The sequence below is a fragment of the Geotrypetes seraphini genome, chromosome 6 (assembly GCF_902459505.1).
Source record: "Geotrypetes seraphini chromosome 6, aGeoSer1.1, whole genome shotgun sequence".
In the NCBI taxonomy this organism is placed as follows: domain Eukaryota; kingdom Metazoa; phylum Chordata; class Amphibia; order Gymnophiona; family Dermophiidae; genus Geotrypetes; species Geotrypetes seraphini.
In genome coordinates, this window is record NC_047089.1 from 150698905 (window position 1) to 150723255 (window position 24351).

General features: G+C 42.8%; 1 long non-coding RNA gene across 1 annotated transcript in view; it reads left to right on the top strand.

Annotated features, from left to right (window-relative positions):
* Positions 1-24351, top strand: part of LOC117362049 — a 63299-nt gene that overhangs the window by 25184 nt on the left and 13764 nt on the right. Inside the window, exon 2 of the long non-coding RNA XR_004539788.1 lies at positions 4806-5024. This is a non-coding gene — a long non-coding RNA (uncharacterized LOC117362049). The remainder of the gene's footprint in view (positions 1-4805; positions 5025-24351) is intronic.

Sequence of the window (24351 nt, forward strand, 5' to 3'; positions counted from 1 at the left end):
CCCAGACTACAAGATGTTCAGAAAGGAAATAAAAACTATACTCTTCAAGAAATCCCTTAATAAAGCTTAATACCATGATAAAGCTTAACCCCCCCTCTTACCATCCCCTCCCTAACCCCAGATCCTACTTTTCCCTCTCTTGGAAACCTTCTCTGATCTAACGTTGTAACCCTTCTTCCATAACTCTTTTTGTAATCCGCTTTGAACCGAAAGGTAATGGCGGAATAGAAATCTGTAATGTAATGTAATAGGGGCTCCTTTTATCAAGCCGCGCTAGCGGTTTAACACACGTTTCAAGTTTCAAGTTTATTAAATTGTTTGATTAAACGCTTTTCCAATTTCAAAGCGTTTTACAAAAATAAAAACAGAATTTAAAAAAAAAAACAACAAAACTAGCTTATACATAATGTTCTACTAAACGAACGAGGGTAACATTCTTAGGACAAGAAGAAACTAGAAACAGTGGGAAAATGGGGAAGAAATACAATTTTTGTTTAAAAAGTACATAAAAGGAAAACACATTAGGGAGATAAGGAAAATAATGCGTCATAGTGCGCATTAAACCACCGGCCGCGCTAGCCGCTACTGCCTCCTCTTGAGCAAGCGGTAGTTTTGAGGGATAGTGCGTGATAAAAAGTCACGCGCTTTAACCCCGCTAGCGCGGCTTGATAAAAGGAGCCCTAGGTGTTATCCTCGACTCTGATCTTACTATGGTAGAGCAGATTGCCTCACTGGTCATTTTTATTTTTATTTTTTTTCAGACTGAGGCAACTGAGGGCGATACAATCATTTTCGAGTTCATCCAGTTTTAGGACAGTAGCTCAGGCAGTCTTACTCCCATATCTGGATTATTGCAACTCTCTATAAGAACATAACATAAGACTAGCCTTACTGCGTCATACCAATGGTCCATCAAGCCCAGTAGCCCATTCTCACGGTGGCCAATCCAGGTCACTAGTACCTGGTCAAAACCCAAGGAGTTGCATCATTCCATGCTACCAATCCAGGGCAAAAAGTGGCTTCCCCCATGTCTTTCTCAATAACAGACTATGGACTTTTCCTCCAATGAAAGGTTTTAAGGGATTATAGTTACTCCAGAACACAGTAGCTAGACTCATCCTTCGTAAGACCTAGTTTGAGAGACCAGTCCACTACTGGCGGAGCTGCACTGACTGCCAGTTGAGAGCAGAGTACAATTTAAAGTTGCATGTATGGTCCACAAGGGGAAAATTTGACTGAACTAAGATCAGCCATTCAGGTTACACATTACTTATGCAACTCAAGAGCAACCCAGCTGTACAAACTGCCTCTGCCCTCTTCACGACAAATCCGTAGAAAATCACTCTTCGAGATCCAGGACTCCAAGATGTGGAATTGCCTTCCAGCTTGCTTGAGACAGTTCCTTTCCTACCTTCAGTTCAGAAAATCACTAAAAAAACACAGTTATTCTTACTGTAATCCAGGACTTGAACTCAAATTGTCTGATCGGTGATGTTACTGTAATGAATCCTTATTAATCTTATGTAAGCCACAATGATTCCTAGCAGACAATTGCAGAGTATAAAAAACAATATGGTATGGTAAATGTATGCACCTAAATGTGGCATGCTCCCTTGCACAAAAATGCTTAATCCACCCCCATTATTCAGCCAGCAGTGGTCAGCATTTTTTTAAACGCTGATCATTGCCGGCTAAATTATCCCTTGATATTTAGAGCTAGGGCGAAAGGATGAGATAGCCATTTTGAACAGGATCCACAACGACCCCCACTGGACCACCAGGGAGTCTACTTGAGCTATTAAAAGATATGGGTAGGGGTTGGGGTTGGGTGCGGAGTAGGGTGTTTCAGGCTGGGGAGGGTGAAGTGACTTGTGGCATTGGGCTGGGGGAGGGAGAGAGGAGGATACTGTTGGGAGCACATGGGGGTCAATTAAAAAAAAAAAGCTTATGAAGGTGCTGGCACCCACAAAAGCTTCAGCTCCTTCCCAGCATTGCCCCTGTTCCACCCCTGACCAGCCCTCTTTTATGGTGGCTTAGTGCTGCTGAATATTGGCAGTTGGGTGGCAAAAGGAGATTTAGGCAAGCCAGAGCCTCTCTAACCCACTTAAATTGCTCTGAATATTGATTGGCCCCTTAGATGCTATTCTCTAACTTGGAGCCTAAGAGGCTCATAATCGAAAGAGAAAAACCTCCAAAAACTGGCCTAAGTCGGCACTTGGTCGAACATTTCTCAAAAACGTCCAAGTTCCGATAATAAAAACGGGTTTTGGACGTATTTCTAAATGACCTAGGCCTTCATATTGCCGCTGAATGACCAAAGCTAAACGGGGCATTTCAGGAAGCAAGTCAAGGGCAGGAGTTGGGCGGGACGTGGGCCGTCTTAGACTTAGTCGTACAACATTTATAACCGAAAGTTTTACAACAGAGTCTAGACAGATCTTGGACGTTGTGACTTAGACCATGTAAAACAAAAACCCACCTAAAGTTACCAGATAAGCACTGCAAACACATAAAACAGACCCCCCCCCACTACCCCAGTGATCACCCCCCCCTACCTCCCATAAAAATTTTAATCATAACTTTAAAATTCAGCCTCCAGACCATCATCACCTGGCCGCCTGGCATAGGAAAGCCTAGTCGTCCATCTCAGAGGCAGCTTAAGTCATCTTGGGGGTGGGATAGGGACTCATGGAGAGGAAGACCCATGCCCATAAGCCCCTGTAATCACTGCATTGATTTTTAAACATGTGCACTCCCCTATACACCCCCAAAACCCTTTTGTACTGGCATATAAGTGGCTCCTGCAGCCATAAGGGCTATTGAGGTGGTAGATAAGTGGTTCTAGGGGATGCTGGAGGTGGTTTTGGGGGGCTCATCATGACCTATAAGGGAGCTGTAGGGAGGAGAAGACATGGCACCCTTTTTGTGAAGTTCACTGTAGTGCCCTGTAAGGTACCCCACTATTTAGGTGGCATATCTGGGTGTGCAGTCCATCACTTTGAAGACCTCTCCCATGTCCAACAGGGCTTGTTCTAGGTGTTTTGGACTTGGATGGAAAGTTGGACGGAAATGTGGTCTAAAGATAGACGATTTAGTGGCTTGGACGATCAGTTCGGCAGGACGTATAATTAGACGATTTTCGAAACGAAAAAAAAGTTGGACGTATCTTTCGAAAATGTGTCTTAAGCTGTTTTTTTACTTTGGACGACTTGCGAGATGGACGTAAACGGACTCAGACGTCCCTTTCAATTATGCCCCTCCACGTGTACTTAGACACATGTCTGCCATTTAGCCCTGGCGTATTGGTGCCTATATTTTGTTGCACTATATAGAATGAACGGTTTAAGCACCAATGAGTACAAATGTGAGTTGTATTCTAGAAAATCATACATATGAAAGCAGCCAATTATGGTACATTTTTACATCTTAAAGTAATGTACTGTAAACTACTAGGGGCTAGATTCACTAACCTGCCTGATTGTGACCGATCCGTGTCCGATCCGGACAGGTCCAATGGATTCTTCAACCAGTAATATTCTAATGGGGACGATCAGAGGAACGCCCCCATCTGCCGACATGGAAAGCTAGTGTGCGATCCTGATGCATGTGCAGACCATCTTCTTTCTCTGAAGATGGTCTGCGCATGCATTTGGTGTTCTTTTTAGCTGTTTTTTTGTTTTTTTCTTTGCAAGCCCATGGTTTTAGCCCGCTTTAAGCCTGCGGGTTAAAACCATGGGCTAGCACTGCGGGGAAGGGCAGGAGAGCAGGGACTGAGAGCAGGAGATCGGGGCAGAGAGCAGGGCGGCAGGCAGGAGAATCGGGGCAGAGAGCAGGGTTTTAGCACAAGCGACTGGTCCTCACCAGTCGCTTGTTTTATGATCGGCCAGCCAGTCGGAAAGTGTAGTGAATCGTGTCCTTCCTGCTTTGCATGCCAATTCCCCTCATTTGCATGCACGGATCGGAGGATGATCAGGACACAGGTTAGTGAATCGGGTCGGAGGGAAATCGTGTCGCAAAGGGCTCACAAACCGATTGGTATATGATTGGTTTGCTTAGAGAATCTAGCCCTAGGAGGCCCCTTTCAATCACTTTTTTTAATCGCTGGCTGAAATGTCATATATGCATGCCATGGAGGAAGTGCAAAAGTTCAACAGGATTTATATATATATATATCTATATATCTATATATAGATATAGATATAGATATAGATAGATATATATACATGTAGATACATGTATTCCTGTGCTGGATCAGGAATGCATGAGTAATTCTTTGGACTGCACAACCCATACCTAGAACATGTCTCACTTGAAGCTGTATCCCACAGCAATTCAACGTGCAAATAGTAGCATTCTATTTACATGCAGAATTGCTGTGCAAGATTTCTAAAATTACATCCATTGTCTTTTTTTATGTTCTAAGAGGATCACAATGTAGTATCTGTGATGATTTTATTTTGTTTTATGTATGTTGTTTACCATTTTTATTGCATTTTTTTAATTAAATTTTTTTACACTGTCATTTGTGGGATACATTCCCCAAAAAATAATCTAGAATGCCAAATAGCAAGCCTAAAACTTGAACACATTATTTTATACACTTCTAAAATGAACAGAGACAACTTATCAAGTTAGTATGTAATAGTGGGGATGAGTAGAACAAAAAAGATGTCCTGGTTTCTATAATGCTTACTGCATTGTATTAGTATTTGTATTCTTTGTGTTTGATGTATAACTATAATCGTTTTTGATGTGCCCATGAGATTAGATGGTAAAGAATATCTTCTTCTTTTTTTTTTTTATAGATGCATACATTGACACTTTTTGTAAAGTGTGTGCAGGAAACCTGTGATCAATTGCAAACCACCGAACAGTTGTTTCTCATCAGTTTAGTTACACTGTATGGCTTAAGTACTTTCTGCAAAAAGAATCATAATCCTTGCAGGAGGTTGCACATGACCCTACACATCCATTTCAGAATTCAGTCATGGATATCTTCTATCTTTCCACCATTACTTGCATTAGTAAGTACGAAATAATAAAGATGACAAAATTCAGATCAATAGGACTTTTTTTTTTCCTCCTGGTGTAACTTATGTCAAGGGAGAGTGCTCTGGAATTCTAAACATAATAGGTCTGTTTATTTCTCAACCTGCGGCATAATGTGACTGATTTACAAGAGTTTAACTCAAGAGTTAATCTGACAGTGACGAAGAGCTCCTCACTGGCAGAATCACTTACGCTATCATATGAGTTGCCTCATCTATTAAAGCTGTGTGGTCGATAATTGGAATGCTTTTATGTGTAGTGGTTCTGACAATGCTCCCTTTAGGTCACATATGGGCGGCCTAGCTTGCTGTACGGCTGAATAGTGGCAAAATAATTTAGCCTGAGAAAGTATTCTTCTCCTCACACTGTGGAACAAGGGCAGTTCAAGGAAAGCCAGGGTGTACGCTGGTTACCTGCTGGTCTGTAGTAAAATAAGATGGACATGATACCAGGTTGGGAGTACAATTAAATCTATTCTGCACCAATGTGTTGGTGGACAGATGAGTTTCCACATGGCAGAGCTTTATGATCTTTAAGGTAGACTGAACTGATAGATTGGTATAGAGCGGAGTGAAGTTACTTAGGATGAGAAAGCAAGCAGCAGTACATTTGAGCTACAGGCTTCTCATATGCTGCACGTCATGCTGAGTTTTTATGGCTCCTGGCTTTCAAAAAGCCTGTTTCAAAGAGGTTTGCGCTAGACTGGGCATGCAGTTTTGCTCTGCAGATATTGTCGTTACCGATTTAGTGGAATGCAATTAGGAAGCCTAAATTAAGTGGTAATGGAGAACCAGCTCTTGAAACTGGGGTTGCCACAGCAACCGCTGCTTACAATACAGCCTTCCGTTAGTTTTCCCACTTTATCTGCAAAATGCACAATTGAGCTTTAAAACGGCTTTGTGCTAAAAACCACACTGTAAACAACTGGTTGCGATGAGAGTTTTACTATCTTTAAATACAACAAACCTTCAAATAGAATTTAGTTGCCCCTCAATAAAAAAAAAAAAAAATTGCAGCACAACATAATTAAAAAAGAAAGAAAGAAATTAATCACTGAATTTCATACTTCATTTCTTGCCTGTATTGTATCTTATATAGGAGACTCCTTCATTATTTTGTTATTGTTTTGGAACGGTGACACTTTTTTGCTCTATCAACGCAGTTGTTCTTAAAAATTATCTTTGTTTCGGTGTAACAGCTGAATTTTATTACACTAAAAGGGAATATGTCTACATTACAAGAGATAATACACATTCTCTATTTTGCCAAAGAACAAAACTCCAGTCTTCAAGGATCCTCAGACCACCATTGAGTATCTTAACTTTAAGTGGCTTAATTCCTCATCGATCCTGCAGGAGTACATACTATTTTTTTTGTAATTTTTTTTTTTAAATCTATTTTCAACCTTAAATCTCTTAGCTATTCATATCGTTAAATATACAGGTACTTTGCTTTTAGTATCTGTTCATCCCCATTGACGACGCGTTTCGCTACTCTTTTTCAAGGCGGGGAGATACAGCAATAAAAAATTAAAATTAGATACTACCGTCCAAGACCTACAACCCACAAACCATACTCTATACGACATTATACTTCCAATAAAACATTACAAACAATCATGAGGGGTGACATCATGGGGATTCCCTATTTAACTGCTGAGAAAAATGCCGCGGCCATTTTGGCTCAGTAATGAATAAGCAAGTGTTAACTGCACAACGATAAGAACATGATTGTTTGTAATGTTTTATTGGAAGTATAATGTCGTATAGAGTAAGGTTTGTGGGTAGTAGGTCAAGCCGATAGTAAGAATTTTGATGTTTTTGTGAGAATTGAATTGTTTATAGAATATACTCCCATTATTTTAAGTGAGTATGGTGAACCCTCCAAAACTTACGGGACCCAACTGTACACTGCACCAATTCCCTTATGCTTGCCAGTGTCATCTAAATGCCAATATAGTAGGTTTTAAGAAGATTTTGAAGGGCTTACAGGCTCTTAGGCCCCAATTCCTGATAGTGCACCCTATTGCCTAACTTAATTGGTTTTAATTGGATTAATCAGCACAGTACTTGGTTGCGCTGATTAATAATAATTAAACCATGATTTTTTTAAAAAAATGGAGGTGCCTAAGGATGCCTTCAAACAGGCTGCTGATATCCTGTCCATAGAAATGCTTTACGATACCTAATGCCATTTGTAGGCATGGTTAAGTAGCACTCGGTGTCATAAAGCGCCTCTATGTGCATGATTCACATAGAAGATAGGCACAGGAAATGTAGGCCTTTAAAACCCTGGTCTGCATTTCCGGTGCCTATCTTTCACATAGCCATGATTCTGTAAACAAAGCCGTTGTGTGATTAATACGCGATCAGCAGCTGTTTTTCAGGCGGCCACCGATAACAGTGCCGTATATAGAATCCAGTCCTTAATGTACATGCACGTGAATAAGAGCTACTACTCTACAATATTAGCATTCATTTAGCACTGACATTATTACATAATATTATAACTGTATGTCTGTTACAAATCTTATTGTAAGCTGCATTGAATCCATGTAGAAAATTGCAGGATATAAGAAATTGAATGGTAAGGTATGGTACACTTAGGCACTAAAATTATAGAATGAAAAGGTATGCTGTTAAGAATTGGTTTAGTCAAATTCAGAGATGGAAATTTCTGCGTGAAAAATAAGAGTGTCTCCAAAAAATATTTGCATCCTACTGTAGGTTATAAAAGAATACTTTTTCTGAAAGCTGCCTACTTTTTTTTTTTTTATGAAATAGTGCCATAAATGGCAGGCGCTGGCATTTACACCAGTGCTAGGTTAGGTTTATTTGTCATGTATTTTATAATCTATGCCTGAATTATGCAGTTCACCTATGTACAATATAATCTGGACTTAGGGCTCCTTTTACGAAGGCGCGGTAGCGGTTTAACGCGCATGATACTGTGCGCTAAGCTGCCGGCCATGCTAGCCGCTACCGCCTCCTCTTGAGCAGGCAGCAGTTTTTTGGCTAGCGCAGGGGTTAGCATGTGATTAAAAGTCACACGCGCTAAAGCCGCTAACGCGGCTTCGTAAAAGGAGCCCTTAATGTCTTTTCACGTTAGACTTTCCTGTGCACTAGGCCCAAATTTAGGGCCTCTTTTACAAAACCAAAGTAGTAAATCCCGCATGACAAATGTGACAAAATCCATTCAATTCCTATGGGCTTTGTCACATTTTCCACATCAGGACATGCTACCATGGCTTTGTAATAGAGGCTCTTAATGTTTTTTATTTCTTTATTAAATTTTCATATAATTCACAACATATTTCTTGATAAGAAAAATAGATAAAAATAACATTACATTACATCTCCAAACCCAGGTAACTAATTAAACTTCCTTAGATCACAATTAAATCAAAATAGAGATCCAGAATATAGTGAAGAGAAACTAAAATCTGGAAAAATAAAAAGGAATAGGCTTAACAGGCAGTTCCCGATATACAAATAAATGTTTTTTTTAACATTAAACTCTCCCTGTAGACATTTTCTTCATATCAAGAAAAACCCGTAATTGCTCTGGTGCGAAAAATACATATTTAACTCCAAGGTATTTTACCAAACATTTACAAGGGTAAGCTAATAAGAAAGTTGCTGAAACAGAACTTATGCAGGTAAGGCTAGACTCAAATACGGCCGCTTGAGCGCAGAGGCGTACCTAGGGTATGTGACACCCGGGGACCATTGTTTTTTGACACCCCCTGCCAGCATTTTTGACACCCCCCATTGTAAAATAATATTTGTAGTAATGTTCCCTCCAGGAGTCATGGTCCGGGAACTTCTCTTCTCACGGCCCGGTGCCAAGGCTCTGGAAAGTCCCCGTGGCCCAGCATGTTCCCAGCCTTCTCTCCCTTTACCTTCCATGAAGCTGAAAAAACTGACGGCTTTGGCAGTGATTCAGCTACGTTGCCCGCGGCTCCCCTTCCTGCTTTCCGTGTCTGCTTCTGCAATCCACCCGGGTGGAAACAGGAAGTTGCGTCATTGGCAGACGCGGAAAGCAGGAAGGGGAGCCATGGGCGATGTAGCTGAATCACTGCCAAGGCCGGCAGTTTTTTCAGCTTCATGGAAGGTAAAGGGAGAGAAGACTGGGAACATGCTAGGCCATGGGGACTATCCAGAGCCTTGGCACCGGGCCGTGAGAAGGGAAGTTCCTTGACCATGACTTCCAGGCCAGGAACGCCCCCCTCATGGCTGGCACCCGGGGCGGACCGCCCCCCCCCCCCCCGTCCCTCCCTCTTGGTATGCCACTGCGTAAGCGGACTGCTGGGCGTGATGGACCACTGGTCTGACCCTGCAGCGGCAATACTTATGTTCATAGCCAGAAAAAGTTTTCGTCATTCTTGTTAGTGACATCCGAATAGATCCAGACTTTTTTCCCCAGAAATAGCTCAAAATCAATAAGGTAGCTCTCTCACTGGCATTTGAAACCATAGTTTCAAGTAATTCCATGAGATTCAAAGGGTCTCGTATACTCAAATTTCCAAGTCCTTCCTCAGGTGTGGCTCCCACTTCTTTCTTCACAGGAATATAATATACTGTATACGATTTCAGAAAATTAAGGGAAAAAAAGTGCATCCTATATGGTGGCACAATATTTATAGGCCTCATATACAATTCCATGTGGCTTACAATTAGTAAAATTAGGTGCTTGGAACTTCCCTGTTTGCCCAGAAGGATCACAATCTAGCTAAAGCACCTGAAAACATTTATTTACATACTATTAATTAATATCTAAGATAATAAAACCCTAAGCGCGCATGTGCACTCCCACCTGCGTGTTTCATTTTCCGTGAGCTGTAGGGCCCCGCGGGCAAGAGTGCGCATGCGCGCTTCTACTCCGTCCCTCCCTCACTATAACTTTTCCGCCGTCGTTCACCACCATCGTGACCCCCTCCCCCCATCCCGTGCACCCTTTCCCAGCGCACATGAGAATCTCTCTCTCTCTCTCTCTCTATCCCCCCCCGCCCCCGAGGCGGATGTCGGCTGCCGCGGCTGTCGGCAGCTGCAGGCCATGGTGGCTGTCGGTGGCTGCAGGCCGCAGTGGCCGAGCCCGGAGCCAGTGTAGATGGCTGAAGCCTGGCTGGAGGAGGACGAGGAGAGTTGCGAGAGCTCCGCAGAGGCAGGAGGTGATGGATTCGGGGGAGAGAGTGGGAGAAGGGAGAGATGTTGGACTCAAGTGAGGAAAGGAGAGACAGACGGATGAGAAGGACAGAGGGGCTACTAGGGGGACCAGGAGAGATGGTAGGGGATAGGGAGAGATAGACTTCAGGGAGTGTGGAGGGGGCAGGAGAGAGAGATGGTCTTGGGGAAGGACAGAGGGGGACAGGAAAGGGAAAGATGGCAAAAGGGGTGAAACAGGGTCAGAGAGAGATGGTAGAGGGTGTGAAAGGGGGAAAGGGAGAGATGGAAATGGTATGACCACTGCTGCTTTGGGGCACTGAGGGAGGAAAGGTTGGTACATCAGGACTGCTGCTGCCACCTCGGGTAAGTAAAGACCCTGTCAGGTGATAAATGCAATGGAGGATCTATGAGGGCCAAAAGGGTACAAAGGAAATGGTGAAAGGTGAGGTGGTGGGACTGGGATCAGTGGGAGGCAGAGTCCGGGCATGAGAGAGGCGGGGCATGGGTGGAGTCAGTCAGGGTCAGGGTATAGATGGGGCTATTCTAGCACCCGTTACTGTAATGAATGTAACGGGCTAAAACACTAGTTAATTGCATATTCATAAACTAGAAAAGGAATAAAATGAAAAAATAAAATAACAAAAATAAACCAAGGAAAAAGAAAAGAAGTCAAGATAACTAACATAAAGTAAAAATAAAATAAAAATCCAATCTGAAAAACCCCCAAACTTAATAGCAGTCCAAAATGGTAGAGAACCATGTCCGTGTCAGTTCAAAGCAGGCCATTGAGATTTCAATGATAATCAGCAAGCCTATCACAAGCATCTGCACGAAGTGTAGGCCATTAGATCTCTTGGACTTCAATGTAGGAACAGAATCATAGGCAGCCAGCAACTGTACCACAGATCGGGACCATCCACACACAGATCCCTCCGATCACCGCAGGGCCCTCCAGACAAGTTGGCTGCTCCTAGGTACACTGACTGCAATCTCCTCTGCTGTGCATGTCTGATGTCCTCAGGGACTGTCTCTTCCATTGATGTGCATCCCTCACACCCTTCATGATGCGTCACTCTCACACCAAAAAGCCACAAGAGTGAACACTGATCTCTCTGTTGAGCCCTACATCAAACTGCGCAGCATACCATCAGCCATGATCCTCCAGGGACACCACAACGGTTGAGGCAACCCTGTCCCAGCTTCAGAAGGCAGGTAGGATGCTAACTGCCATTGTTACCATTGGGCCGTTAGATATGGAGGAGTACAATAAAAATTAAAATCACAGTTTAGATCTATTACATAATATCAAATCATAAAGAGAAAGAAAAGTTAAAATCGTAGAAATTAACTAAAGATGTAGAAGAAAGCCAGAAATAAAATTCAAAATAAGAGAAAAAAGGAAGAGAGGCGCCAACACCTATAACCTATCCTGGAGCCATACTTTTATGTTTAAACAATTTTTATTGTTGACTGCTCACAAATATACAATAAACAGTACACAACACATCAATACCATCAAAAAATTTTTGTTTATTATAGTGCTCATAACAAATAACAAATACAATCCTTGCCCCTCACATCCATACAAACCCAACTAGACCAGTCATGAAAGGACCCCTGTACAACAAGAACAAACAATACCATAAAAACAGAAAACAGAGGGGGGGGGGGGGATGTGAGAGTAGAAAGGAAATAGAACGCCCTCCATTGATCTAAATCAGAACAGAAGCAACATCTCCTCCCCCCCTTCAGAGCAAAAGCTAACCAATCCCCATCAGCTTAAACCAGTCCCCTCAACCCGAATCTGCTATGCTATCCCTCCTTTTCTCCCAATCCCAACCTACAGCAACCCCCCCATATCCCTTCTCCCCCCCCCCCCCCATTACACTTTTGGGAACAAGGATCCTCCCCTACCCACTAACCATTTATTAGAGCTCATTAAGTAGAACACTCCTCCCTCTGCGATGCAACTATGTCAAATATGGTTCCAAATTTTCAAATAAAGTCTCTTCCCCTTTCATTTCCCATGGACATCTCTAGCTTCCCAGCTAGCCAATTGATGTAGTAAATTACGCCAGTACAAGAGCAAGAAAAATCCAACGTAGTCTGCACTGAAACAAGCAGCAATCAAAAACAACAAACAAACAGCAGATAATGTACAAGATGCAGGCGTTGTTTATTAATGGAGAAAATGCAGTAAAATATACAACCTTATAGCCAACCAAGGGACCCGACATGGTCTGTGTTTTGGATAACACGCCTTCCTCAGGGGTCCATGGTGGTTAAGGTGTAAGACAAACCGCATAAAAGATATCAAACAAACGCCTATATCGAATGAATGTACTCAAGCGAATCCTATCCACTATCATTGGACCCCTGAGGAAGGCGTGTTATCCGAAACACGGACCGTGTCGGGTCCCTTGGTTGGCTATAAGGTTGCATATTTTACTGCATTTTCTTCATTAATAAACAATGCCTGCATTTTGTACATTATCTGCAGTTTGTTTGTTGTTTTCGGTAAATTACGCCAGAGCCAATAAGTGGGCAAAGTAAGGAAGTTCTTCATCACCCAGAGAGTGGTAGAAAGCTGGAACGCTCTTCCAGAAGCTGTTATAAGGGAAAACACCCTCCAAGGATTCAAGACAAAGTTAGACAAGTTTCTGCTGAACAAAAACGTGCGCTGGTAGGGCTAGTCTCAATTAGGGTGCTGGTCTTAGATTAGATGGCCGCCGCGTGAGCGGACTGCTGGGCATCATGGACCACTGGTTTGACTCAGCAGTGGCAATTCTTATGTTGTTTTGATACCAAGCCCTCAATAGGATAATGTATAGTCCTACACACAAACCCCACAATACATTTCCAATAAGGTTGAATACAAGAACACAGCCAAAAGGCATGTTCTAAAGTATTATGAAACCACCCACACCACCCATAAATCAGTAGCTATTCTTCCACTATAATATAATTGACATTGGGTATAATAGCCCCACAAAAGCACTCAATAATAACATTCACACAAACAAGCACAATGTGTCAGGGCAGAGATATCCCACATATTAACATGGACATCCCACTGTGACAGATCAAGAGCTAAGTTATCCCCCCAACGTTGGCTATAATCGCTAAGATCTTTACGAGGCAACATTTCTTCCAAGAGTTGATATAGACCAGATACTGAACATATATCTTCCACCCTGGGGCAATGAGTTGACACAAGGCATCTCCTATATGAGTACTCAAAATTGATTTGTCTAAAGATGAGCAATAGTGCCTTAATTGGCAATAGGCAATTTGATTGCCCCATCTGTAACCCATCCATTCTTGAAGGACTTCAAAAGGCAAGGGTTCTCCATCTTCCTGAAGTACATGTTCCAACTGTACAATCCCCCACTGCATCCATTGTCCAAAAACTTTATTCTTCATACCCGGCCTGAAGGAGACATTCCCACACAATGGCAGCAAGTCAGTTAACTTTGGGTCTCCACCCAACAACCAAACCAACCAAGTCTAAACTCCTTGCAATGGCCTTAGAAGGACACTGTCATGCAAGTGCCTGGGTATATTCTTATGAGCCAGAGATTAAAAATGATAATGGGCAAAATGTGCCTTCTCTAAGGACATGGGCGAATACCAGGACAAGGACAGGATCCATTCCCCTATATTTTGCAAGAGGCAAGCGTTGTTATACAACTGAATATCGGGTAATCCCAGGCACCCCAACTTCCACCCCCCCCCCTTCAACATATTCAGCTTTACTTTTGGTTTCTTACCAGCCCAGCAAAATCCCATAAAACTTTGATCTAAGACCTTAATGTAAGAGGGATAGTCTGTAAAACATACAGCCATTTAGGTAACACCATCATACGAATCAAACTAATTTGCCCCATCAAAGAAATCGGCACCATTCTCCATCCCTCAAGTACCTTCTTGGTCCACTGATGTAAAGGAGGAATATTGAGCTCATATAATCTCTGTGTATCCATCGCCAGCTGCCCATTTAAGGGAAAACCCCATGTCCCAAAGTTGCCTCACCTCCTTAGAAGAGGGAAGTGCCTTTGATTTGTCTAAGTTAAGCTGGAAACCTGCATAAGCACCATATTCCATAAAGATGTCCTAGGATCCTAGTCTAAATGAACTAATAAATTGTTTGCAAATGCAGCCAACTTAAATACCTTAATAGTTTGCACATTGTAAATGTCCCGAATCAGGGGATCCAATAAAAGTGCAAAGAGCAAAGGGGACAGCAGGCATCCTTGTCTAGTCACTCTATATATAGGAAAGAGGTCCGATGCACTATTCTTTATAAAAATCTGCACCATAGGGAATGCATAAAATGCTCTGACCACCGATATTAAAAAAAAACCCAAACCCATAGGATCGCAAGGTGGCAAACAAAAAATCCCAGTGCATCCTGTCAAAAGTTTTGTTGGCATCAAAGCTTACCAAGAGCAAGGGAACCTGCAGTGCTTACACTGCTCCAGCGACAAGATTTTCCTCAAATTTTTTTGCAACGGTCCTACTGCGTACAAACTTAATTTGAGCTTCATGTGTTAATCTAGAGAGCACTCGCATCATCCGGTTGGTCAACACCTTTGCCAACAACTTAACTTCTACATTTAACACTGAGATGGAGGCGATAAAAGACCGACAACTGAGAATCTCTGCCAGGTTTAGGCAAAACCAATATCCATGCCACATTTAAATCTGGCGGCATTGCCTCAGCATGGGCTATAACACTATACCTGTTCGTCAGAGGTGCCACGATATCCGCACCCATAATTTTATAAAATTCTATGTGGAATCCATCTATCCCTGGAGCTTTCAAAGAGGGTCTATGTTGGATGGCCCACAAAACCCCCTCTGCACTAATGGGCTCATTAAGGTGTCCAATTTCCCCTGGTGTCAACTTAAGCTTAGAAATGCCAGCCAGATAGTCATCCACCAGAAGACCTTTCTTGGGCGGTTCCACATAGAGCTGCTGAAAAAAACCTATGAAAGGTGGTCCGAATATCCTAATCTGCGTGTATCCTGGCCCCAGTCTCATCCTGTAACTGTAAGATACATTTTGGCCTTTCTCTTTGATTTATTAAACAAGCCAACAATTTGCTCCCTTTATTACTATATCGGTATAGTTGATATTTATAGTACATTAAATATTTACATGCTCTTTGTTGAAGTTTTTCATTCAATGCCACCTGCAATTCCATGAGTGCGTCATAATGCTCTGAACTCCGGGTCACCCCATATTGGTGATGAGCCACCTATAAAATTGTGCTCCATCCTCAAAATTTTCCTATTATGGAACCGCATAGCATAACTGCTATAGCTGATGATTTCACCAAGCAGCACCGTATTCGCTGCTGCCCAATAAAGTTCTGGTTGGTCCACATGAGGTGCATTATTAGCCACATAATCCCGCCAGCTAGTACATAATTTATCTAGAAAATGTTGATCCTTAATGAATGACAGGGGGAAAGTCCATCCTCTCCCTCTCTCCGCCACTGACCCACCCAACTCCCATGTCAATGCGACCCAGGCGTGATCAGAGATTGTGTAGGCCCCAATATCCACTGACCCAATGCCATTGAAAAGATTTTCCGTGACAAACAAGTAATCTATACGTGATTGGATGGCATGTGCCCTAGAAAGATGGGTATAATCTTTGTTGGTTGGGTGAAGTACCCGTCAGATATCAATAAGCTCCAGCCCCGTGCAAAAGGTGCGTAACCCGTGGGACCCATCCACTTTAGCCCTGTACTGTCCAAGTCTGGATCCTGTACTGCATTAAAGTCCCCCCCCCCCCCAACCAGTAGGAAAGAGTCTTCATACGGCAATAAAAGATCTGTCACCTGCTTATAAAAGGAACAATCATAAGCATTGGGCGCATAGATACTACAAAAATAAGTTTCTTTCCCTGCAACCTGCACCTTACACAAAACATATCTCCCTTCCTTGTCCATTGCCAACAATTGCAGACCCTCTATGACCCCTTTACAAAACAAAATTACTACCCCATTTTTACTATGATCTGTCGCAGGTGCCTCAACCAAGTCCACCACCCACTGGCACTTCGACTTAACATGTTCCACCGCATCTAAATGGGTTTCTTGGATCATAGCTATATCTACCTGATGTCGCTGTAAATGTGATAAAATTTTTGCTCTTTTTATCAGAGAATGTATACCCCCTACATTCCAAGTAACTACATTAAGAGTATGTATAAATAGAAAAAGTTGCTCCCAGCAAATCATCAGTACCTATCCATGGAAAGAAGTGTCCCAGCCTCCACTTCCCTCCAGCACCCCCCATTCCCAGAATTCTCATTCCACTTTATAAATTATATTCCCCCCCAAACCTGGTCCCCCAAATATCCCCCAATTCCTTCCCCACCCTTCCTTCCCCCTCCTCCCAAACAACTCCCTGACTCCCCTGTAGGAGTCAGGGGTCCCATTCAGAGAAAGGCCCACCAGATGACCCAGACCTTCGGGGCAACACTGTATATTTCCCTACCCCCTCCCCACCTACACCTTCACCCCCTAAACTCCAGCTGCCCAATTCCCAATTCCCTCCCATTCATACACACCATATCAACCCAAACATCCACAATAAACATCCCCCATTAACTCACTCAAACAACCACACTAGGCCTCATTCCCAAACACAAAGATCAGGAGCATTATTTAACATAATCAGTCTCTATGATGACAAATCAAGGTGGTAGCAATTGTTCCTGCACCGGGCTGGGACGATGATCCTGCCGCTCTCTCCGTTATCTCTTCCAATGGGTTCCATCTTTTCCCACTGCTGCCACCGCCACATCCAGGCTAGCTTCCTCCGGGAAGTGATCCGCTTTCAGAGCTCGCAAGGTCGCCCAAGCTTCCGTTGGGTAGTCACTCGTTTAGTAATACCCCCTCCTGTCAGTGCCAATACAAACGGATCTTGCCACCGCTAACAGTGGCCATCCTGTTGCAAGTATTTAGTGACCACTTGCATATCCCTTTGTTTACGTAGAGTCACTGCCGCAAAATCCTGAAAGACATCCACATGTAATTTTTTCCAGGTTTACAACCACAACAAAAAATTTCTTCCTTCAGTGCAAAGTTGTGCAAACAGAGTACTATGTCTCTGGGCTTGTTATTGGGCGGCCACCTCAATGCTCGATGTGCCCTCTCCAGGCCCAACTCCGGAGACACAGGTACACTCCCTCATGCTAGTTGCAAAAGGTCCAGACAAATCTCTTTGGCCACCTGCTGCACATCCCGATAAGCCTCCTCCTCCAGGATCCCCGCAGTTGCAAATTACAGCGGCAGGACCTATTCTCTAAGTCTTCCAGCTTCTCCCATACTGCTGTATCTGCTTTACTTAAGTCTTCCAGCTTTTGTTGTGCATCAGTCATATCCTCTGCCACAGCATCAAGGCACTCTGCCATCTCTTCCTGTCCCACCTGTCATGTGGGCAGGTCCACATCTCTTGCTTTAAATCATGCACTGCCTGTGTGATTTCAATGTAAAACGACCGCAGCTCCATTTTTATCGCTAACACAGCTTAGTCAGATTCTCCGAAGCTGCTACAGCCGAATCAACTGCCCCTGCAATTTTTATAGGGCTATAACCATGCGGCACGTCTCCTCCAGCTCCAGCTGCCACCATTTTTCCTTCACGCGACGGGCTGGCAATACACTCCAGAGGCGATCCAGACTTGTTCCCCTGAAATTTGTAAGCCTCCATCTTATGCCATGTGGTCATTCTGCTGTTAGCCAGATGGGGTATGCAAATTCAGGAGGTAAGCGCAGCACGGAGAGAAGTTAATATCACAAATTATAGCAGCCCCATTGGAACTTCACTCCAGAGTGTCCTGCCACATTGGTGATGTCACTTCCTCCGGTGCCATACATTTAATTGCAAGCATCATAAGTAACTAAGTCCAAGTAGTATAACTTGGTGAAATAATTACTTTGGTAAAAGTATAAGTAATAAATGTTTCCTATACTTTATTACAAGTGACAAGAATTTTACCTAATTACAGTAATTACTTACTTTTACTTATTTATTATACAACTCTTAAATTTATACAATTAACAAATATGGTAAAAAGTTAAGCGTTAAGAATGGTTTAAAAAATAAAATTACGCCATTGGAAAAAATGAAAATATTTAGCCCTGAGGGAAGATTGTTGAAATTCACACTGATCTTCGATCTTGCTCTGCATGGAAGACCAGTGATATGAAGAGGAGCGGCAGCATTTGCAGGTAGTATAGTTTGACATAAATAGCAGGAAATGAGGCAGAGCTCTGCTTGGAAATCTGTTTCTAGGAATATACCTCTTTCCTAAGTGATTATTTTGCTTTCACAATACCTTTGTGCCTTTATGGGCCACATCAATGTTTCCAAAACTTCTCCCAGGGGACCCCAGCCAGTCAGCTTTTCAGGAATTCCACAATGAATATTCATGAGAAAGAGTTGCATGACCTGCCTTGTTAGCCTAAGCACCAGGCAACATATTAGCAAGATAAGATTCTGCTTCAGAAAAATAACTTTTACTTACCTTGAGTTTTTTCAAAAAGACTAAGTTCAAAGTTTAAAATATAAGAAAGCTGTTGTGAATTAATGAAACACTTTTGCACTTCTATTTACATTTTTTTTTACACAATATGAAACAACTTTATAAACAACTCCAAAAGGGAGCAATGATAGACATTTGAAACACTAATCAGGGTTTTACCCTGGTCGTGTTCATTACACCATCTCATGGTTCTGAGCTCCTTCAGGCAGTTTATAAAGTGGTTTTAAGTTTATATTGCTCCTATTTGTTGTTTTTGATGAATGTAGTAAGTAATGGCAGATAAAGAGCAGCATAATGTACTAGAGTAAATTTCCTCCACATATACACCAATATATTGTAGCCTATTCTAATTTTTTTTTTAACAATCGAAAAACAGAAGCAAAGACATAACACAGTATTGCATCCAAAATTTCATTAGCAAAAATACAAATTCATTATGTTCCTGTGTCAATCAGCAAATCGTCCAAGGTTCCAGCATATTGTCAATAGGGAATCTGCTCTTCTTGCCAAGTTTGCTCTAAGGGACATTTTGGCTTGATGAAAACTGAAAAAAAAGGCCTCATCTTCCAATCTACCCTAGATTTAGCAGATTAGAAACCTCATGCCTGAGCCTTAAGCTTATTAACATCTTATTTAATCAGAACAAATATCTATCCCTTGATCTGAGAATACGGTACATTTGAGGTGCATGAGATAAACCATTGGATAAAAACACACATTGGTCTTTCCATATAAGGTGCATTACCCTATTGTCTGACTGAAATAGAAATATGAGTGCACCATTAGGTTAGATCCTAATTTCTTCCCAGACCTTGCTGCAGAAGTCAACTGGCTTGGAGCAATATCAGCTGGAGTTGTTTCGCTTTTGATCATGTTGTTGAGTTTGCCTAATTATTACTAATCCTATAATCTTTAGCTATTTGGAACATTTGAGCAAAATCATAATCCAAGATCCTTCCCTTAACGTGCATTCATCTTTCCTTCTCAAGAACGAGGAAAATAATTTTCAATGGCCATAGGCAAGTCAATATTTTTGTCTTCATATCTATTAGAAAGCATTTCATTTTGACATTATAACAAATGTTTTTCAATAATCGGAGCTGAAACCACTGCTTTATTGGTCTCCTTTAATGATGACATCTTAGAAATATCTTGTTTAATTAAAGAATCAAATAGGAGTTTTAAAAGCAGATTTTAGAAAGAAAGTAGAAATCGTGATTGATATCCAAGTTGTGATGTCAATTTTAATTAGTATTTTAGAAACAGACCTGCAGATGTAGAGCCTTTTCTTAAATACATGCAGCAATAGACATTAAGGCCCTGATTCTCCAAAAGTGCGTCCCGATTTTAGGCAGCTTTAGGCGTCCTACAGCTGTCTAATCAGCCAATCGGGATGCACGTTTTTTTAAAAAAAATGCTCCCCAGGCAGGCCTGAAGGCACCTCTGGGAGCCTAGGGAGACCCACAAGATGCCTAAGCTCACCTAAGGGCCTTAGGCGGGCCTTAGGCAAACCTAGGCAGACCTACGCGTCTCCCTAGTAGAGGAGAAACGCTAAAATGTAGGCCAGCAAAATGCTGGTCTACATTGTAAGTAGACGTGGCCGCTATACTTATTGCGGCAAGGGATCTCTCTGCCGCTATAAGTATAGCGGGCCGCGGCCTGTCCGATCGCTGGCAGGAGAGTGCCCAAACCCTCCTGCCAGAAGATGCCCCCCCCCGACACTACCGACCGCCCCCCCCCCGACTCTACCAACCGCCCCCCCCCGACATTACCGATCTCCCTCCCACCCCGACACTACCGATCGCTGGCAGGAGGGTGCCCAATCCCTCCTGCCCGAAGACGCACACTCCCCCCCCGACGCTAACAACCCCCAAACCTCCACCCCACCAAACTAACCTTTTTAAGGCCAGACGGTTCTTGCCCGTCCAGCCGGCAGGCCTGCCTCGTCGAAATGAGGTGGGCCCGCCCCTTCCCGGCCCATCCCGCCGAAGCCTAAGGCCTGATTGGCCCAGTCTCTAGAAGCCTGGACCAATCAGGCCTTAGGCATAGCGGGTCCGCCCATCCCCACTAAGTCTAAAGTCTGATTGGCCAATCAGGCCTTAGATTAAGTGGGGATGGGCGGACCCGCTATGCCTAAGACCTGATTGGTCCAGACTTCTAGAGCCTGGGCCAATCAGGCCTTAGGCTTCGGCGGGATGGGCCGGGAAGGGGCGGCCCGCCTCATTTCGATGAGGCAGGCCTGTCGGCTGGACGGGCAAGAACCATCTGGCCTTAAAAAAGGTTAGTTTGGTGGGGTGGAGGTTTGGGGGTTGTTAGCACCGGGGGGGGAGGGTGCGTCTTAGGGCAGGAGGGATTGGGCACCCTCCTGCCAGCGATCGGTAGTGTCGGGGTGGGAGGGAGATCGGTAATGTCGGGGGGGGGGGCGGTTGGTAGTGTTGGGGGGGGGACATCTTCTGGCAGGAGGGTTTGGCCACCCTCCTGCCAGTGATCGGTCAGGGGGCCGCAGCCCGCTATACTTATAGCGACAGAGAGATCCCTTGCCGCGATAAGTGTAGAGGGCTGTGTCTAATCTAACCCGATTCTCTAACCAGCGTCTGTAACATGGATGCCGGTTACAGAATCGGGGTTTAGTGTAGGCCCTGATTCTGAATAGGACGCCTCTCCCGGGCGTCCTATACAGAATCAGGGCCTAGGTGTCTTGCGGGCCTCGCCTTCAATATAGGCGGCCTGCCTGGGGAGCATTTTTTTAAAGAAACGTGCATCCCGATTGGCTGATTAGACAGCTGTAGGATGCCTACAGCTGCCTAAAATCGGGACGCACTTTTGGAGAATCAGGGCCTAAATGTGCCAGCTACATGCAAGCAGAACCCATTTTGCAATTGCTAATATCTATGGGGTCAATATTCATTCAGTAGTATGTGATGATCTTAAGGTGGCCAAATTGATTGAAAAGGTGACTGCAAAAACTAGAAGGATGCTAGGATGCGTAGGAGAAGTATGGCCAGTAGGTATTCCTCTGTGTAAGACTCTGGTGAGACCTCCTTTATAATAACCTTTATCAAGCTGTGCTAGAGGTTTTTTGGTGTTTTTTTTTAAAGTTCAAAACTATTTATTGACTTTTGCATAGTACAAAAACACAAATAAAGCATAACAACCAGAATAATTACAAGTATAACAAAGGTAATGCTTATATGGCAATCAATCTGCACAGGCTGGTGAAGTAAGTGCTCCAACGCTCATAGGAATTCTTTGAGCATCAGAGCATTTACCATGCCAGCCTGCGCTAAAAGCCTCTAGTTTAGCTTGATAAAAAGGAGGGATTAGAATATTGTATACAATTCTGGAGACTACACCTTCAAAGGATAGACCTGGTCCAAAGACAGTCTGCTAAAATGGTTGGTGGTTTTCATCATAAGGCATATGGGGACAGACTCAAAGATCTCAATATGTATACTTTGGAGGAAAGGCAGGAGAGAGGAAAAATGATAAAGACGTTTAAATACCTACGTGATGTAAATGTACATGAGTAAAATCTATTTCATTTGAAAGGAAGCTATGGAATAAGAGGGCATAGGATGAAGTTAAGAGGTGAAAGGCTCAGGAATAATCTAAGGAAATACTTTTTAACAGAAAGGATGGTAGATGCATGGAATAGTCTCCCGGTAGATGTGGTGAGATAAAGACTGTGTCTGAATTCAAGAAAGCATGGGACAGGAACATGGGATCTCTTAGGGAAAGGAGGAGATAGTGGATGCTGTGGATGGGCAGATTGGATGGTCCATTTGGTCTTTACCTGCTATCATTTTCAGTGGTGAGCATTATGCTGACTACTGTCGGCATTATTCCCAGTTATTCAATGACAGGCTCTGTCCGGGTTTTGGCATTGAATATCCATTTTTAGCTGACTATCACATAACCAGTTAAGTCAATATTCAGAACTTAACTGGCCATGATATAGCACATAAACATATGACTGAGCCCTGAGTAGAACCCAAGAGAGGATCTGCTAAGGGGAAGAAAAACTCCATTGGAATATCTTACCTGCTAGCATTCAAACTCAGGAAAAGGTAAAACTTGGGCTTCAGAAGGTTATTTAATTGTTCTCTTTTTTAGTTCAGTACTCTGCTTTTTCTGCAAAGTCAGTTTAGACAATAGTTTAGACAAAAGAGATGGGACGACATCCCTATGAGGAAAGGCTAAAGTGGCTAGGGATCTTCAGCTTGGAGAAGAGAAGGCTCAGGGGTGTTATGATAGAGGTCTATAAAATAATGCACAGGTAGTGCAAAGGAGTCGATGTGAATTGTTTGTTCACTCTTTCAAAAAATACTAGGACTAGGGGACATGCGATGAAGCTACTAAGTAGTAGATTTAAAACAAACCAGAGAAAATATTTATTCACACAATGTATAATTAAACTCTGGAATTTATTGCTGGAGAATGTGGTGAATCGGGGGGGGGGGGGAGAGGAGGTTTAAAAAGGGGTATTAAAAAAGGTTTCAATAATTTCCTAAAAGAGAAGTCCATAGGCCATTACTGAAATGGCTTGGGGAAATCCACTGCTTATTCCTAGGATAAGCATCATAGAATCTGTTTTGCTACTTGGGATCTAGCTAGGTACTTGGAACATGAATTGGCCACTGTTGGAAACAGGATACTGGGCTTGATGGACCTTTGGTCTGTCCCAGTATGGCAATTCTTATGACTGATTTCTGTGATCGGTTAAGTTCTGAATATCGGAACTTAAGCAGTCAATTGCTGACTGCTCCATGAACACTCCCAACATAGCCAGTTTTCACTTAGGTGCTAACTGGTCAATGGCCTTTCTGGCTGGTTAAATCATTTTGAATATCGACCAGTAAAATATCAATGGGATCAAAATGGAAGCATACTTGTGTGTATGCTAGTAGAAGTCCTCAGCCAACAGTCGAGAAAGATAAGTGTCTTAAAAAAAACTTTTTAAACTATTAAGTTAAAAATAATATAATATAAATATGAAAAGAGAATAAATTAAAATAAATTTATGAAGGATCGATGACGATTTCAGCAGATTTTCCATACAAAATATGAAGGATTACTGCACTAAACTCCAAAGATTCAAGAAGTTGAGATATGAATATTTAAATGATTTATGAAGATCACACATAGCTGTGGTGCATACATATGTACATCTACTATTTTGGAAACATACACTGATATGTTTTCCCATGTTGCTAATATCATTTGCTAGTATTACTTTTGGGGTGAACAAAAACACTGGAGAAATAAGGGGATGACCTTTCCTAATCCCTCTAGAAGATCATTGCCCAACAAGAGCATCTTTATATAATCCCAATGTCCATCTTGGAGGACATATGCATTCCCCTTTCAGAAATGTGAAATGCTCTAGTTCTGCACAAAACTTACCCAGATCATGTCTCCTTGCAATACACCTGCATTCACAATTTGGATGTGAGCATCCCAGCTTTCTAAAATCTGGATTTAGACATGTATGAGATATGTATGTCTAATTTCAAGATTATGCAATCCAGATTGTGAATAAAGCTTCAAAATAACCATCTTAGCTTACTATTTGTAA